Genomic DNA, 16,722 nt, shown 5'->3' on the forward strand with positions numbered 1-16,722 from the left:
AAGCCTTTATTTACCATTAATGACTTGAGTTTACCAAGCTGTGGGACTGACCTGTCAGCCCCACACGCTGGGGACTCATCCTGAGCACCAGGAGCCAGAGGAGCCCTTGGACAAGAGCAGAATTGGGCTTCAAAAGGGGCATTTGGAGAAGGATGGGTGCTTAATAACCTGGCTCTCTAAAGCTCTTGAGCTGCCAAAGGTGCTGCTGCAGCCATTGCCTTTTCTGGGATTGCCCTGGGATGCTGAGCAGAAGGGAATATGTTAAGTGTCCCAGGCACTGACAGCTAAACATACACACAGCCTAGATAGCTTGTGCACCAGATAAAGGAGAGAAAACATCTCCTTGAGAGAAAACACAGGATTTCTCCCTCTGCCATCCTTCATCTCTGTTGACTCCTGATTTCTATCTCCAGCCCACCAGGAGGGCGGCTCCCAGCTGCCATCCCTTGGCCATGGGGAGACACTTTCTGCAGGGTAGATCAGCCTTCCCTGCAAACCACATCATCACCGAGGTTCCCTTCAGACTATGTGTTTTTTATGGGGGAAACTGGTGGTCTTTGCTGGTGGTGGCTCCAACAGGACAAGGTCCCAGTGACATAGAACACCCTGGACCATCCCTCACCCCCCAGTCCTGTAGATATTTTTCTGCACTGTGCGGTGCAAACAAATATTGCAAATGCCTTTCCTTTGGCTTAGAGTGAGTAAAGTGTTTCTGGATCAAAACCAAATATTCAAACTCTTTCTTTCTCACATCCAAAGAAATCCAGAGGGGTTTGTTTTTGAAGAAAGAAGAGAATTGAAAAGTGGTCTGCACAGGTTGGACACAGGGAGAGGTGCACGTGGGGGTTTAAAGAAGAAAGCACCTTAAGAGTAATGTTAACTATTTAAGACTAAGTGCACTGAACAATATGCCAGGAGTTTTTTGTCCATCGGGCAAGAGTTTGGATCAATTTGTTCTGCATTTGCAACACTATCAATTTCCACTCTGGGACTATTAGTGCTGCCAGGGACCTGCCTGAGGGTGAGGGCTGCAGTTCCAGTTCTGCTGGAAAATTTTGGCCTCATCTCCACTTTTCACATAAAAAACCCTCAGAGGCAGTGCAGCCCCTCAGAGGTCCCTTCACCTGGCTCATATTTGCCAGGTGATGGATGTTGTCACCCTGGGCAGATCCCCCCATACTGATCTTCAGGAAAAGCTGCTGAGCCGAAGTCAAGGATGGATTGGGTGAATAGGCACGAAATCTTCCACTAATGGCCAAATCCTGCTGCCAGCCCAGACAGCTGGAAGGCTGCACATGTTCCAGTGTGGGCAGACTCACTTCCTAAAATAACTTTTTGGGACTGATGCTCGCAGGGCTCAACATTTTCAAAGGTGTTGGTGAGATGCTTTGTTATGACGATGAACAGCACACCGTCTCCCCCAATAAGCATCACAGGGACCAAACAAGCTGCAGGGAAATTCACTGGAAAACTACATCAGTCTCCCCCCCCTCCCCAGATTCACAATCCCATGTACCCACGGTAATGTCACCAGCTGCCCTCAGAGACAGCAGAGCAGAGCTCTCCCGTGGAAAAGCAGAGATTTTGGGGATTTCCTTCCCTCCTGCCCCAGGCAAGGCAAAGTCTCTCTGGATATGTGTTAGCGTGAGTCATTTTTTTTTGACCACAGTGTTGTGGAGGATTTAAATTCAGGATCTTGCACATGCTGCTTCAGTCCTGCCTTTTTTATTTTCCTTATTTCTTTAATACAAACAAAAAACCTGAAAATGAAACATTTGTACCCCACAGCTCTGCAGTCCTTGGATGTGAGAAATCTCTCCTGGAATTTTTACAATGCCGAAATATCACAGAATGGTTTGGGTTGAAAGGGACCTTAAAACTCATCTTGTTACACCCCTCTGCCGTGGGCAGAGACACCTCCCACTATGTCACTCCAAGCCCTGTCCAACCTGGCCTTGAAGACTTTCACAGATGGGACATTTAAGGCATCCACGGTTCCTCTGGGCAACCTGTTCCAGAGTCTCACCATGATCACAGGGAAGAATTTTTTCCTAATACCTAATCTAAACCTACCTAAACATCTAACTATGGCCACTGCAGTTTAATACCTAATTATGATCACTGTCTCCCTTTGAGACAGGGAAACACCACAGTCCTCATCCACCAACAGCAGAGGAAAAAGGGATAAACCACTTCCAAACCACTGGGACCAGCATCACCAGTTAAGTGATAATTACCTTTAGTTATTTCCCTACAACCTTGTTGTTCTGATAATCTTCAGGAGTGGGGTGAAGCTGCAGGAACAGGGTCTCTGCATCCAAACCGAGACTGCGCAGTCACCACACTCCTGCTGGGATTCACACCCACACCAGGGTCCTGTTGGAACGGCAAAGTGGTTGGCACACAGAGATGGGGGAAAAGATTATTGAGACAGCAAAGGGCTCTACTGCACCCAGATATAGATTAATAAGTGAGCCATTCATCTGATAGGGACATGAGGGAAGTTTGCAGGTATTGAGCCCCACTACAATTCAGTAATACCACTTGGCTTTATCTCTTGCCCGAGTAACACAAACATTTATGGAATTACATTTTAAAGCTTTTAAAGGTGTATTTAAAACGTGTTGTCTTTGAAGTGTTATCTTTGCAAGCTCTCATACGCTGATAAAACCCATGTTTAGCAGCCTCACAAGGAGTGCTTGGAAACTGTCAGTTTGGAGATATTTCGCTGTCTTTGGCCAGGGACAGGGCAGCCTCCACGAGGGCTGTGCCGCTGGCATTTGCCAGGGCCCTTTCCTGGAAGATCCACTGTGTTTGCAGGAAAGCAGCGGTGGGAGGTCTGTTGTGGTGGGACCAGCGTGGTGGTGGGTTGATCCTTGGAGGTGGGTGATGTTCTCAGAGACTGAGAAGCTCCTCCAGGGCTGTGAAGCTTTAACACAATGAAACAAGAGCCCTGGGTTTTTGCAGACACCGCTGCCTGCGAGTTTCACTTCCCTCCCTGGGAACCTTCAGGAGAAGGGAAACAGCGTGGCGAAACAAATGACTTCATTCCAGGCTGGTTCCAGTTAGCATCCCCATCCCTCCTCCCAGCCCTGCCCAGAGATGAAGACATTGTTCAACAGCTCATCACTCACCGGCAGGCTCTGCGCAGGCAGCCAACGCACATACCCCAAGCCTCATCCCGCAGGCAGAAGACTTGACCCAAAGCTCCTTGACATCCATGGAAAGGCTCCAGTGGATTTCTATGGGTCTTGGATCTCAGCAAATGTTGGCAAACTCCGACGAGGCTAATGGGAACGTTGCTGGCAGCACAGACTGACGGGTCAAGCAAAGGGAGAAAATTAATTTATCAACCAAGAGAATTTGTCTTCCCTTGAAGTTTCCAAGGAGTTTCTTAACAGGATACTCGTTAACATACCTTTGAGGGAGGAGATACGCCTCTCTACATGCCATTTAAATACCAACAGCTCTGGATTGGCAGTGGCCATATGGCAAATAGCTCAAGGGCGTGGAAATATCTCTCCCATTCCCTTTGCCCCTTTTCTGGTCCTCCCCAACTCTGTGCAAGCTGTCTTGCTCCTGACCTCCACCCTTGACTGGAGCCGAAATCTTGGTGCTGGAGCCCAGCCACGCTCGCTCCAGCCCTGCTCAACTGCCTTTATGGAGTTGCTTTCATTCATTTTCTTCCCCCCAAACACCACCCCCCCTCCAAAATCACCAGGCACAACTTGTCTGAACCTATGCCGAGCCTGATAAGCTTTTGGCAACTGCAAGAATAAATTGCTTTAATAAAAATGAAAACCATTTTTTTGGGGGTTGGGGGGAAGTAGGGAGGGAAGGGAAGCAAAAGCAAAAATAATGTGCAGGCGAGGGCCCATGTGATCACCTGGCAGGAAGAGGCATTTGCAAATCAAGGCATAAATCATGGAGCTGGGAGCAGCCGGACCAGCGTGGGGGTCAGCAGTGGAGCCCTTCACCTCCAGGTTTTATGTGCATGTTCATTTCTGCAAAGAGCACGGAGCGGGTGTAGCTTTTAACGGGTGACGCAGAGGAACGTGCTAAAATACTTCCCAAAAGGAATTGCACGCTGGACTGGGCTCCTGGGGAGGACTTGGCAGTGCGTGGCTGCAGCGGCTTTGCTGGGGTGGGTGTGCTTGGAGCCCTTTGGGAAGGATGCACAGAGGAAGGGGAGAGGGAGGGTTTGCAGGAGCCATCCCCCATCTGCCCCTGTGTGCCAAACACACTTGCTCCATACCATCCCACACCAAGGCCAGGGAGGAGAAGGGCAAGAGGATCCTGCAAAAACCACATCTGGAAGGTTGTGAATTGGAAGCCGCCCTTGGTACGGTGGGGGAGAAGTTGGCCTAAATCCACCCCAAGGAGTTTTCACACTTGGATTTCCCAGAGGTCCTTGTAAATACATGTTGTCTTTATTTGTGCTCAGGAGGAAGGGACATAAATCCTGGGCTGGCACAGCTCGAGCTGTGGCACTGCACAGCTGCGTATGCCACACTCTGAGTGTCACACCAGGGAGGCATCGGAGAGCAGTGAGGGGGTTTTACAGCCTAAGTTGGTGGGCACCTACAATTTATTGCCTAAAAGTTGATCAGCCACCACTGAAAACCAAAGAATTAGGTTTTCTAGGGGTTTCTCTTAAAAAATTATTGTATAATTGGAGATTGGTGAGAAACCAGTGATAGATTAGTGGCATTGGATGCTCCACAGCTGGTTTGACATTCACTTTTTCCACTTCAGCTGGACTCAGGCAAATCATCTCTTCATGACTTTTATTGTGGTGTGATCATTTTGCTGCTGGTTTTCCATCCTGGGAAATAAGAGATGAAAACAGAAAAAAAAAAACAACTTTGGCATGTTCAAGAGTTTTTAAGTTGGGTATTCAGGTGCTGCCACGCTGGAGATAACACATTAAGGAGAGCCAAGGAGAGCTATGAAGCATCTCTTTCCAAGGATCTGGGCCAGAAATGAGGTTCAAAATAAGTTTTCTTGTCTTTAAAAGTGAGATATTGTTGATTAATTAATTACAGAGGAATAAATGACATAGTTGTGTGTTATGGGTAAACCACTTAAAGCCTAAGAGCTGTCAACCTTCCCCAGCTCTCGAGAGCAGGAGCCTTTCCAATGAAAAACTTTGCTAATGAAGCAGTTGTGAAAAATATTTACTGCCAGAGTTTCTTCGATTGACATTTGTATCTTCTGTAATTTGCCAAATTGTGGAATTGGAGCCATTTTCATGGGACTATAATTTATGGGCAGGGTTTTTCCTTCACTTCGCAGTGTCTGTGTAAAAAAACCAAAAGCATCTCTTACTCTGAAATTCACACTTAATTTTTTATTTCTTTTTGGCCAGGGGAGGAGGGAGGGGCAAGGGAAAATGGATATTGTAGGAGATAGAGCAGAGATGGAGCAGCAAGAGATAGGAAGGACTGTTAAGTGCAAAGTTTCTCAAGCTGTGGGTCATGACTGCTTCAAAGAGAGCCAAGACATATCAGAGGACAGCAGGGTCATCCTTGATTTGGCCAAGTGGAAACCAGCTGAAAACAGACCTGGATCCCTTCTTTCCATAGGAAAAAAGATGAATTTTGAACAAAATCAGCATCCTGGTAGAGCTTGGATGGGAGCATGAGTCACAAGCAGGGGCTGCCTGGCTATCCTCTGTCTCTGGTCAGTGGGAGTTGGTCTGTGATCACTACCTACGTGTTTTCATGTTAGTGAGGAAATGGCTTAAAAAAAACCCTAATTTCATTAATCTTCTCCTTGCAGAAGGAGGAGAAGGTAGAGCTGGGGGGGAGGAGAACCCCAGCAGTGCAGCCTGTTTGTGTTTCCCCAGCCTGGGCCGAGCTGCTGCTGACTGAGGGGTGGCATGAAGATGGATGAGGCAACAAGAGGACATTTTTGTAAAGCTTAAGAAACATTCATTTCAACAGGCTGATTCACTGAGAGAGAGGGGAATAACTTCTGGTACAGCCCACCCAGTCCTCGGCATCCTGAGCACCCTGAGCTCTGCAAGCCAGGCCATCCACAAAGCCAGACTGGTTTTTTAGGGTATAAAATATTTAAATCTTGGGCTATTGGGAAAATCTGAGCAACAGCAATAAGAACAGGTGACTTTAGGTGGGATCACAAAAACTTACAATGTGTTTCCTGACTAGACAAGTTGTGCCAAAGCCTGACATTGACAGCTACCTTCCCATCATCTTTTTGCACTTCATTGAGAACACCTGTCACCCACTTTTCTGATGTCTTTGTACTCTCCTGCACGTTTCCAGCACCTTGGAAGGCAAGAGCTGCACACCCGGAGCGTTTGCAGCCCAGATGGTGCATGTTCAAGAAGGCAAAGGAAAACTGAGCCAGAGTGGAAAGGATTCATCTGCTCCTCCTTCCAACCGAGAGAAAACACTCGCACTGTCTGCCCTTCTCCCACCTGATCTGGTATATTGTCTTTTAGTAAAGGAAATTTAAGGTAGGTTTTTCCATGAAGACTTCTGAGATCTGAGCATTTCCTCCAGTGTTAAAGCAGCTCCCTCTCACCTGCACCCTGTGCCACCCAGTGCCACCCCACACAAATCCAGGGTGAGGTGGTGCAACCACAGTGCACAAAGGCAGGATGCCTTTCTCATTTTATTTAAGTGCTTATAGCACCATAAAACTGGTTTTGCTTAGCCTCTCCTTATCCCACTTTTATAGAGCCTTTCCACCCCTTCAAGGTGAGAGAAGCAACCAGCAGCCTCCTTGCCCTTGTCCTGCGGGTGATGATGCTCCATCCGTCAGGTCCTGCAGCCAGCGCTGCCCGGTGTGATGGGACCTCTCCCAGTTTGTGAGCTCCCAAATCCCGGCTCAGGCGATGTCCCGCGGCTGTGTCCTGTGCAGGCAGCTGCAGGCAACGGAGGCGTTTCAAAGCCAGAGAGCAGCCTCTGGTGGAAGCTGCCTGCTATGCGTGTGCTGCCTTCCCGGTGTGTGCTCTGTGTGCTGCCCTGCCACAGCTCGGCAGTGCTGGCAGGATGGGGAGGCTTATCCATGGAATGTTTCCTTCTCTCGTTGCAGCACCTGCCTGGCAACAATGACCTACTTCCCCCTTATATTCTGCCTTTGTTTCTGAGTGTCTGCTGCAGAGCAGTGTCCTGCTGAAATGAGCCCAGTGATGCTGCTTGTTCTTGCTGCAGGAACTCTGAGCATCAGTTGGTGGGTTTGCCCTGATGGGGTTTGATGAAAAGCCCAAGAGGATCAGGCTCTGAAGTACCCTCAGGCTGATATGTGATGAGTGACAGGACAAGGGGAAATGGCTTCAAACTGACAGAGGGCAGGGCTAGATTAGATATTAGGAAGAAAATCTTCACTATGAGAGTGGCGAGGCACTGGCACAGGTTTGCTTGATCCCTCCTGTCTGTAAGTTACTGCTACTGATGCAGGGTTGTTTTTGTCAGCACCCTAATGGGCTTTAACATCCCTGAGCATCCTCACCTGGGGGTTACACTCACATCCATGGCCCAGGAACCCATTTTAGCCCAGCAGGAGGCTGTCAGCCCCTGTCCCAGTGATGCTGCAGGATGCTGGTCTCCAGCTCTGGCTGTGTCACCATGAAATCACATGGTGACCTGGGCTCTTGAATGAACCTGCATGTGATCTCCAGCTCTGCCCTGCTCTGTGCTCAGGTACTGCAGCCCAGCCCATGGGGAGCATCTAAAGACACCTGCTGGGTGCCTTTAGTCCCCTTTGGTGGCCCCTTCAGTGGGAACAAATGATGTCCTTTCTTCCATGAAATAGGGCAATTTTTTCCATTCTATCTATCCGCTTCAGTGAAGGATAAACTGTGTCCACAATAAATGTTATTTTTGGTGATGAGCCTTCCCTGAAAGCCTAACTCTCTTATCCTTTGCTTTTGGGTGGGGGTCAGTATTGTGTTTCTTTCCTTATTTTTATTTTTTTCTTTCTTCTATGAAAAGGGCTTGAAATTGTTTTTTAATTTTTATTTAAATTCCTAGTTATAAAGAAACTGTTGTCCTGTCCAGATCTTCTGGCTTTTCAGCCTGGAGGCAGAGCAATCTTTGATGTAATCACGGTTCCTGAGAGCAGTCTGTGTGATCACCAGCAGGTGCCTGTGAGACAAGGTGGAGGTTATGTGGAGATACTTCCCAGAAATGTCCATTCTTTCTTCTGCATCAACACAATGCTTCCAGACAGCTGCTCCTGCCCCAAGCCACCTCACTACCGCAGGCAGCTGCTACCACTAATCCCACCTTTTGGTGTTTCCCCTCCCAATGCCCTGTGGGAGATGCAGCAGACGGAGCAGTCGCTGAACCATCGGAGGCAAGCGTGGGATGGTGTTGGTGCCCCCACAGCTCATGCCACGTGTCCCACCATCACTGCTCAGAGATCTGGCTGCTGCAGCTGATCACCCCAAGCTCCACACCTCCCTGTTACCCCGCTGCCACTCCCATGATGTTGCGGGGCTGGTCTGAGCGAGGAACTCTCTTCCCTGTGGTTGCCATTAATTCCACCACCACAAACATCAGCCTGAGGTACCAGACCACATCAAGCCATCGATCTCTAATTGTTGTATCCATCAGTAACACAAAAAGCCCAAAAGGAAAGGGAATGATGAGGCCAAGAGTTCCCTCTGCCCATTGCAAGTGGTTCATGAGAAGCCTTGGATGGAAAACAGCCCCCTTAGCCCTCCACTGTGTCCCTCTTGCAGAGGAATGAGTCAGGAATTTCATGCACGTAGAGCAATCACCAAACAGTCCCTACAGGTCTGCCCAGGACCACGGCTTCCCGAGCAGCTGCTTGTTTACCTGCCACCCATTTCCATAGCATGGGCGTGCAGCTGCATTCCTGGGAGCCCCAGCTGCTTCCACCCGCCCGACCTGTCCGTGCTCGGGGAGCAAAGCTCGAAGCCACCGTTCGGCAGCGGAGCTGCAGATGGGTGATGTGATTCCTCCAGGGAAACGCTCCTAAGGATGCTCAGCGCTCCCCTGGGATGACTGAGGAGCCAGATCAGCAGATGCAGTGTAAGGCAGTACAGTGGTATCATTGCTGGTGGATGGATGGGACTTTACACCAGCTGAGGGTCTGAGCTGTTGGTTGGGCCCCAAGCTCTGGGGATGCACAGGGCAGAGTGACCCAGAGGAGGAGAAGCCCAGCCTCCAAATCCCCTTCCACTGGAGCTTTCCCTATCCACTGGTCCTGGAATATCACATGGAAACCACCCTCCCCAGCTTACGTGTCCTGTTAAGCAACAGGGACGCGTCCCTCCCGAGCCGGAGCCGTGCTCGGAGGTGGCTGTGCCAGCACAGCAGGGCCCTGCTCTCACCAGGCAGCTTTCAGCCGAGCAGGATATGCTGTCTGGGTCCCAGATATGTAAGCAACAACTTTTTATTGCTTTTTATCAGTGCCATGCTGATGGGGAGCAAGTGCATCTCTGTCTTTCACAGCCCCTGCGTGCTGCTGCTGTTTGCAGCAATGCGGGGGAAGGCTGTCCCTGCCCAGCCTGGGCAGGGGAATCCATGCCAGCATTTTCCCCAGGGGATGCTGAAGTAGCTGCACTTCAAAGGCTCAGGAAGTGTCCATTTTGCCTTCAGCTCCACCAGCCCACGGTTCTGGGTGGAAGCTGCTTGTGTCAGCAGCTGGAGCTGGGAGGCAACCCAGGCTAAGCCAGAGCTGCTGGCCAGAATCAGCACCCAAGTCACCCAGCCTTTTCTCACTGGTCCCAAAAGCATCCTCAGCCACTGCAAAGTACCCCCAAAAGAGAGCCCAGGACCACAGGCTTTCATCCTGCACTTGCAAATAGCCATTTGTGTCAATTTGGGTGCATCCCTTCCCCTCTCCCAAGTGTTTGGGCTGGGGGCTGTTGTGTGCCCTGAGCTGTGTCACTCTAGTTGGACACTGGTGCTCTCACATTTTATTTCTCTTTTTCTCTTCCTTTCAGAAAGTGCCAAGTTATATAAAATGAAAAAAAAATCCCATCTTAATGGTGGATGAATTATTTAAAAGGGTCTGTTTGCTAATGTGATTGACTTCAACCAACAGCACAAGCTGAGCTGTAATTATGGGAAAACAATCAAATCTCTATCTGGGTTCACACCATACTGGTCTTGCCACTTTTTGTATTATAGCAGAACCTGTTGGGTGACTTTAGCTAAGCTGAGCCTCCTTTCTGCTGCTGGGGCAAAGAAACGCAAACCGGTAGAGCCAGTCAGACTGCAAGGAAAAATTATGGCTTATTGTCTGTGCAAGTTCACCCACACTGCTCACTCCTGTCTCCTGCGTCCCAGATGACCGTCTCCTGATCACGACCTAACTGAGCTCGAGGAGTCGAGGAAGAGACACAGACACAGTCCTCCAATGTGAGTATCGTGCTTGCACTGACTTTTATCTGCCCCCTGGCATCCTGGGCAGTGTTACGTAGTTGGGAAGGGAGCTGGCGTGAGCCACGCATGGAGAATTGCCCAAAATTCTCTCAGCGGAGTGCCGGGAGAGCTGTCACTTGGTGCTGGCAGATGGACCCTGGTCCAGCTCACACCTGATGGGCAGAGGCTGTTGTGTCACAGGTTTGCTTGATTTTCTGTCCCCTCTTGGAGTTCGAGGAGGAAATTTGGATTTCTCCAGCAGTTGAGGAGTCCAGTGTTTGTGACAAATTGGCAGCTCTGCCTCTGAAGTGGTGTGGGGTCAGTGGGGAGCAGGGCTGAGCCCACCTGGGCTGTGCAGCTGCTGCCTAGCTGGGACCCCAGGGCTCTCCTCTCCTCTAACAAAAACTCCTACTCTGGCATTTTCCACTTGAGTGTGAGAGGTAATGAGATATCCCTACAATACAAAATGCAGAGAAATGGCATCCAGCTCTGGCTCAGGTGAAGTGAAATAGCTGTGGGGGGTCGGAGCCATTTGTGGGCGTCAAGGTTTATGTGAGTACCGGGGAATCTGGTGGCATTTGCGTTTAGTGAGTAGGGACCATCAAAGCCTTCCCTGAGCAAACACTCAGGCTGTGTGACAGCCGTGGTGTGAGCAGAGCCGTGGCTGTGGCTGTGGCCGTGTGGGATGCCCTGTGGGAGCGTGTGGGCTGGCAGAGGTGCCCGCCCTGGGCAGGCAGCACCGCTCACCCGGGCGTTAGTGCTGGGCACTGAGGGGGCATCTGATCACACCTGATCCATCATCTCAGGCAGCACCAAACCATGCATGTGCTCAGCAGTAAATAACTCTTCAACAGGGTTGTGGGTCTCCCTCCCCACCCCATTTCACACCCTGAACTGGACACCTCTCTGTTGCCAAGGCAAAGAATAAATTCACTCCTTTTTTCCCTCAGTGGCAGTTTGGAGCTGGGTTGTGATGGCCCCTGTTAGCTGGGTGAGGTGGCCCTCTGTTCCCCACCTCCATCCCTGTTGTGTTCCTCATGGGACATCCTGACAGTACCCTCCTGGGTTGTCCAGTTATGTTCCTTCAGGCAGTGCAAATATTCAGCAAGGCTGGAGCTCACTGGGGTTCCCAGCAGCCCCAGGCACAAGGTGTAATGCTACTGCCTGCTGTAGTCCCTTTTTCCTGCTTTCAATCCTGGAGGAAGGAAGTGATGGTGGGATTGCTGCGGGGGAGAAGTTGTGTCCACACGTGCTGCCTCCTGGCACAGGGGTTTGTTGCTGTGGGTTGAACTGTCCCCACTGCCTGTTCCTTGTCCCTTCTGCTGGAAAAGTCTCACAATGGGGAATTTTCTGAATGCTCTTACAGGGGAGATGATCACAGCTCCTCCCACAGCTTCAGTGGAGGATACAGGTCACTGATGCACAGTATGGATGCAAAACCCAGCCTGGGCAGCAAAGTGTCCCCAACACCAATGTGTCACCAGGCATTTGGGACAAACAGAGATGCCTCAGTCCATAAAAATGCCAAACTGTGGCTGTCCCATCTGTTGGGTGACACAGTGTGGGGCTGAGCTGGTAAGAGAGGACCCATCCTTGGTGCTGCAGCAGGGCTAAACACCCAGGATGGTTTTGCAGGACTGACTCTTCCTAGCACGTTACCCCTTCGTTAAACAGTGCTGAAGAGAAAAGATGATTCAGTCAAAAACTTCATCACCAGAGGAAAGAGATCTGTTCTTTCCATTTACATGGCCATTAGCTTGACTCAGGGTGTCCATGCACTCCCTGACACAGCAGGAGTTGCCAGTTTATGGAAGAGTGGTTGCAGTGGAACTTCAAGCCTCTTAACCCCTGCAAGGCCTGTTTTCCCACACAGGACCAGGAATGATGAATTCCCCGTGTCAGGAGCAGTAAGGGCTCCAAGGCAGGCTGCTGTGGAGGTCTTCTGCCATGGAGGAGAAGACAGTGAGGCCAAGATGCTCTCCAGGCACCATGTACAGCATAAGGAGGTCACAAGCAAACTGTGGGGTGATACCACCCTCTATCAGAGATTCCCAGGGTGTTTTCCTCCCACTTTCCCCAGCCAAGGGCTCTGGGGCTGGGGGAGGCAGTGGGAGTGTGTTGGCTGGGCTGGTGGAGGCAGTGACCACGCGCCTCCGCTCCCAACGGGGCCTTGAGCTATTCCTTGAGCCTCACCACTTCTCAATTAAAACACCCGAAACACGCGATAACGCTTCGTTACCCACTTCCCAGAGCATTTTGAGGTGTTAATTAAGTAATGTTTATAGAAGCTGTGGTTACCCTGAGATGAACAGGAAGATAAGTGGCTACTTTTAATAATCTTCTGAATCCTTGTGTGGGCACACAAACCTGCCCATGGGTCTGTCCAAAGCCCCCATGCCTTGTGGAGCTTCATGACATGACTGGTGGGTCCAAATGTCATTCCTCCTCAAGCAGGGAGAAGAACAAATATTTAGTGTTAAACCTCAGCAAAGCAGCAGAAGCTGAGGAGTGGGAGGACAAAACCTCCCTCCCAGCTGGGTACAGTGCAAGGAGAGCCCCCCAAACTGTTCACTTGGCTATGTAAGAGCCAAAATCCATTTCCTGGGTATAGTCAGGTATTGCAGAGGACCAGCAGCTCCTGCTTTAGTGATCCTACAAGACCAGGGCAACAAAGACTCTGTGTTGAGAGGAGGGATGTCCCAATTCCCAGGTAAAACAGGGGGTCTCAAGCATAAATGAGGTAATGAAAGAAAACCCCCACTGCTTTGGTGGTTGCCACAGCAGTTAGAAAAGCAGGAGCTGCCTCCATAGGGCTGGGGTGGTGGGGTAGAAATTAAACTGCTGGGTGTGTGATCACCGGGGCTGTGCTGTATTATGGCAACAGGGACTTTATGGGGTATAAGTAAATCCGTGTGCAGGTTGGGACTTGAGGCTGGAGCTTTATCTTGGAGGATTCCCTCCTGTTTTCCTCTCCCTGCGAAGGGACACATCTGTGCACACGTGAGCAGGGGCAGCATCTCCCTGGTGCTGCTGGTCCTGTTTAACTTGTTCAGGGGGCTGTGACCAGCACCAGTCTCCAGCAAACCCGAAGGGCCATTGAGGCAGATCACAGCCCTGTTGGAGCTTCACATCACCCGGGTGGGACCCCCAGCAGACGCCACCCTGGGGTGGGGTGTCAGCAGCAAGAGCTTGCTGCAAACTGGCCCCTGGGCTGGCAGAGCAGCACGGAGCAGCTGCCCTGCTTCTGGGAGGATTTTCAGGTTGTGCGAGGTGCAGGAAGGCACCAAATCCTCCTCCCTGGAGAAGCAAGAGCCAAGGCTGCTCCTCCTGTCTCACCTGTCAGGGGGTAATTTTGCAATCTGCCAGCCCCTATCCAGCACCCACAGCAAGCCCAGTGCAGTGGAGAGCAGGCACTGGGCTCCATTTTAGGACAGCCTGTGCCAGGTTAAGTCATGCGAATAAATAAATGCCCAGCAAGAAAAAGAAACCCTCAACACACAAAAAAAAGAGCCCTCTCCAAACTGCCAAGCTCACAGTACATCAGCAGAGAGCATTAGCTCCACACTGGCCTGCGTTATACTCCTGGTACTCCAGATTTTCCATGAGTGATCAGGCAGTTTTTCAGAGTATAAATTTGTTTTATGATTCTAAAATTAGACCAGGAATATAGTAGGGTAGCCAAGGAAAGAAAGTTTGGCTGGTCAAAGCAGCTCTGCCCGGCAATCACCCAGTGAGAAACGTATTACATCAATCCAGACTGGAGCTGAACAGCTTCAGCACTGCTGATGGGGAAATATCTGGTGGTAAATCCATTAAGCTTCACTGATCCCCACAGTGTTAGAATGTCACAGTTCTGCCCTTTTTTTTTTTTCTCTTTTTTTTATACTTAAGCTCATTTACCTAATGAGCTGCTTTATCCTTCTGAAAAGAGACAGTGCTGAGGGTGGGGATGTGCTGTGGCTTACTGTGAGCATGGCAGGCAGTGCTGGAATGGTACTGAGAGTCCAGGAACACCCCAGGCACCAGGGAATGGGGGACAGCTGTGCTGTCAGAGCCAGTTGTCTGAGTCCATCCCTTCCCAAGCCCACTCAGACAGGACAGAAAATAACCTCTCTGCTGCTTTTCCTTTCCCCAGCCAGGAGCATCCCGCCCCAAGGAGTGATGCCATAAGTACCCAGACATTGCCTAGGGCCATCCCAGCCCTGTGCATGAGAGCTGATGTTCCTGGGGGACCCTGTGCACCAACCTGGGCCCCTTGTCCTGCCCTGAGCTCACCACTGAGACATGAGGAGAACAGGTGAGCAAAGCCACGGCAGTCAACAACTGCCCTGCCCCAGGACCTGGGTTTTCCAAACCCTCCAGATTTAGGGGCTGGATGAGGAGTTTGCCTTTGGTCCCTGACACTGGGGCTCTGTTTGCAGAGGGCACCCGTCACTTTGAAATACGTCCAGCCCTGCCGGAACACCAAAGGGCCGCTCCCGGCCCCTCCACGGGGCCACATCCGGCACTACTGGGTGTATATCACAGTGACAGCTCTGGAAAGGGCTCAGGGCTGTAAATGAAATCCCTGTCTCAGGGAGTGAGCTCCACACCGAGGGACTCTGTGGTCTGGCCTTCATCAATAAATCTCCTTCAATAAATCCTCTGGAGTGCGACAGAAGAGTGGGGGGCTGCAGCTTCACGCCTTGACCAGTCCACACTGGGTGAGAAGGGAGCAAAGCTGAACCCCTCAGAGAGCCTGGGCTGCCTGTGGGGTTGCTCTGCTGCAGCGAAAGGCTGAGTACTGGGTACAGATACGTGGGGAGCAGTGCTCATACAGGATCTCTGTTACAGTGTGTGAGCACAGACCAGACACCCAAAGTCCTCTCCAGGTTTGCCACAGAGAGGCCATCCTGTCTGCAGGCAGGGTTGGGTGCTGGCATCTCAAAAGCACCAAAAAAGGCAACAGCATTTCCCCGCTGACCGGATCCACAGCAGCTCACAGGTCCCCGCTCACCTGAGGGCTCTGAGGAAAAGAAAATCAGGAGTGAACCCCAACCCTGGTGGCACCGCAGCCATGCATGGAAGGCAAAGCTGCTCCCCACACCCCAGCCCCAAATCCTGATCTGCCGGGCTCTGCCCGCAGCGCTGAGTCACAGCAGCAGGGATCCGGATCTGGCACAGAGCACCTGGGCTGCCCCCGCGCCCTCCGCCTCCCACATCCCAGCCCAGCCCCACCTGCCTGAACCACGGGCTGGCACCAGTCCCAGCCAGGGTGTCACCTTGCCAGGATGTCCCAGCTGGAGCCCTGTGTCCTGAAATGCTGGGTTCAGCCCTTGGAGGCACCAGCCTTGGGGAATGGGCAGCACCAAGGTGGGCAGGGGCTGATCCAGCCCAGCAAGCAGTGTAGGGAGCTCATGCAGCACCCATGGCTCTGTTCCCAGTTGCAATCCCTTCCCAGATTACAGCAACAGGGAAGGCAATGGCAATTTGTACCTGAGTACTTCAGAGCCTTCCCAGCCAGCGCTTGGGGTGTCAGTCCCATGACAGCAGTGGTGGGTCTCACAATCTCCCTTCAGCCCTGGGGAGTTGCTGTGCCCAGGGCAGAGCCAAATTTAGGACTCAATGATCCCAGGAAGTGCTTCCCATAAACATCAGGGATTTGGGGATTTCTCTGTTTTGCAGTAGAGCCAGGTGTTATTTCTCCTGGTTATTCAGCTGTGGCTCTTGGGGCTGAGTAGCAGGGATCAGTTCCCAATCCCATTTCACAGTGGCCCACCTCAAGCTGTGTGAGCTGTCACAAGTCACACCATGCCTTGGGTAGCTTTTATTTTCTGGGATAGATCACCCAGCCCTGGGAAAGGGTCGGTTATTCCCAGAGAGCAATGAATATTTTTAATATTTTTTTCCCAGAGAGTGAGATCTCTCTCTGTTTGAACCAGATTTGCTCAGAAGCCAAACAAAGTGACTCTGGGATGGTTCATGTTCAGGCAGCTGTTCTGCTGATCCGAGCGTGCCGAGAGCACGCGAGCCGAGCTCGCTGTCTGTGCTTGCTGGCGCGTGCCTCATTTCTTTTGAAAATCAGATGCTTTAGGGGAAACTTTCTTCTTCCAGCTCTGCATGCCCACATCTTGCATATGCAGGCAATCTGGCACACCTCTGCTCCACATGCAGATAAAGGCACGGGCGGGCTGCCGGCAGCGAGCCGGGCTGGGGGAGGGCTGGAACCCTATGGAAAACTTCCCATGCAGCCCGTGGGGCTGTAAAACCCAGCTGTCAGCCCACTCTTCACTTTCCAGCAACAGAGAGGAGGTTTTCTTCTTGGTCATCTCTTCATGGCTGAAGGCTCAGTGTCCAGGTGCTTTGTTGGGATTGGGAT

The 16,722-nt window shown here is 51.2% G+C and overlaps 1 protein-coding gene across 1 annotated transcript in view; it reads left to right on the top strand.

Annotated features, from left to right (window-relative positions):
* The window catches only part of RPS21 (ribosomal protein S21), a 289,916-nt gene that overhangs the window by 224,369 nt on the left and 48,825 nt on the right, over nucleotides 1–16,722 (top strand). The window lies entirely within an intron of this gene.

The sequence above is a fragment of the Myiozetetes cayanensis genome, unplaced genomic scaffold (genome assembly GCF_022539395.1).
Source record: "Myiozetetes cayanensis isolate MyiCay16 unplaced genomic scaffold, myiCay2020 scf19, whole genome shotgun sequence".
In the NCBI taxonomy this organism is placed as follows: Eukaryota; Metazoa; Chordata; class Aves; order Passeriformes; family Tyrannidae; genus Myiozetetes; species Myiozetetes cayanensis.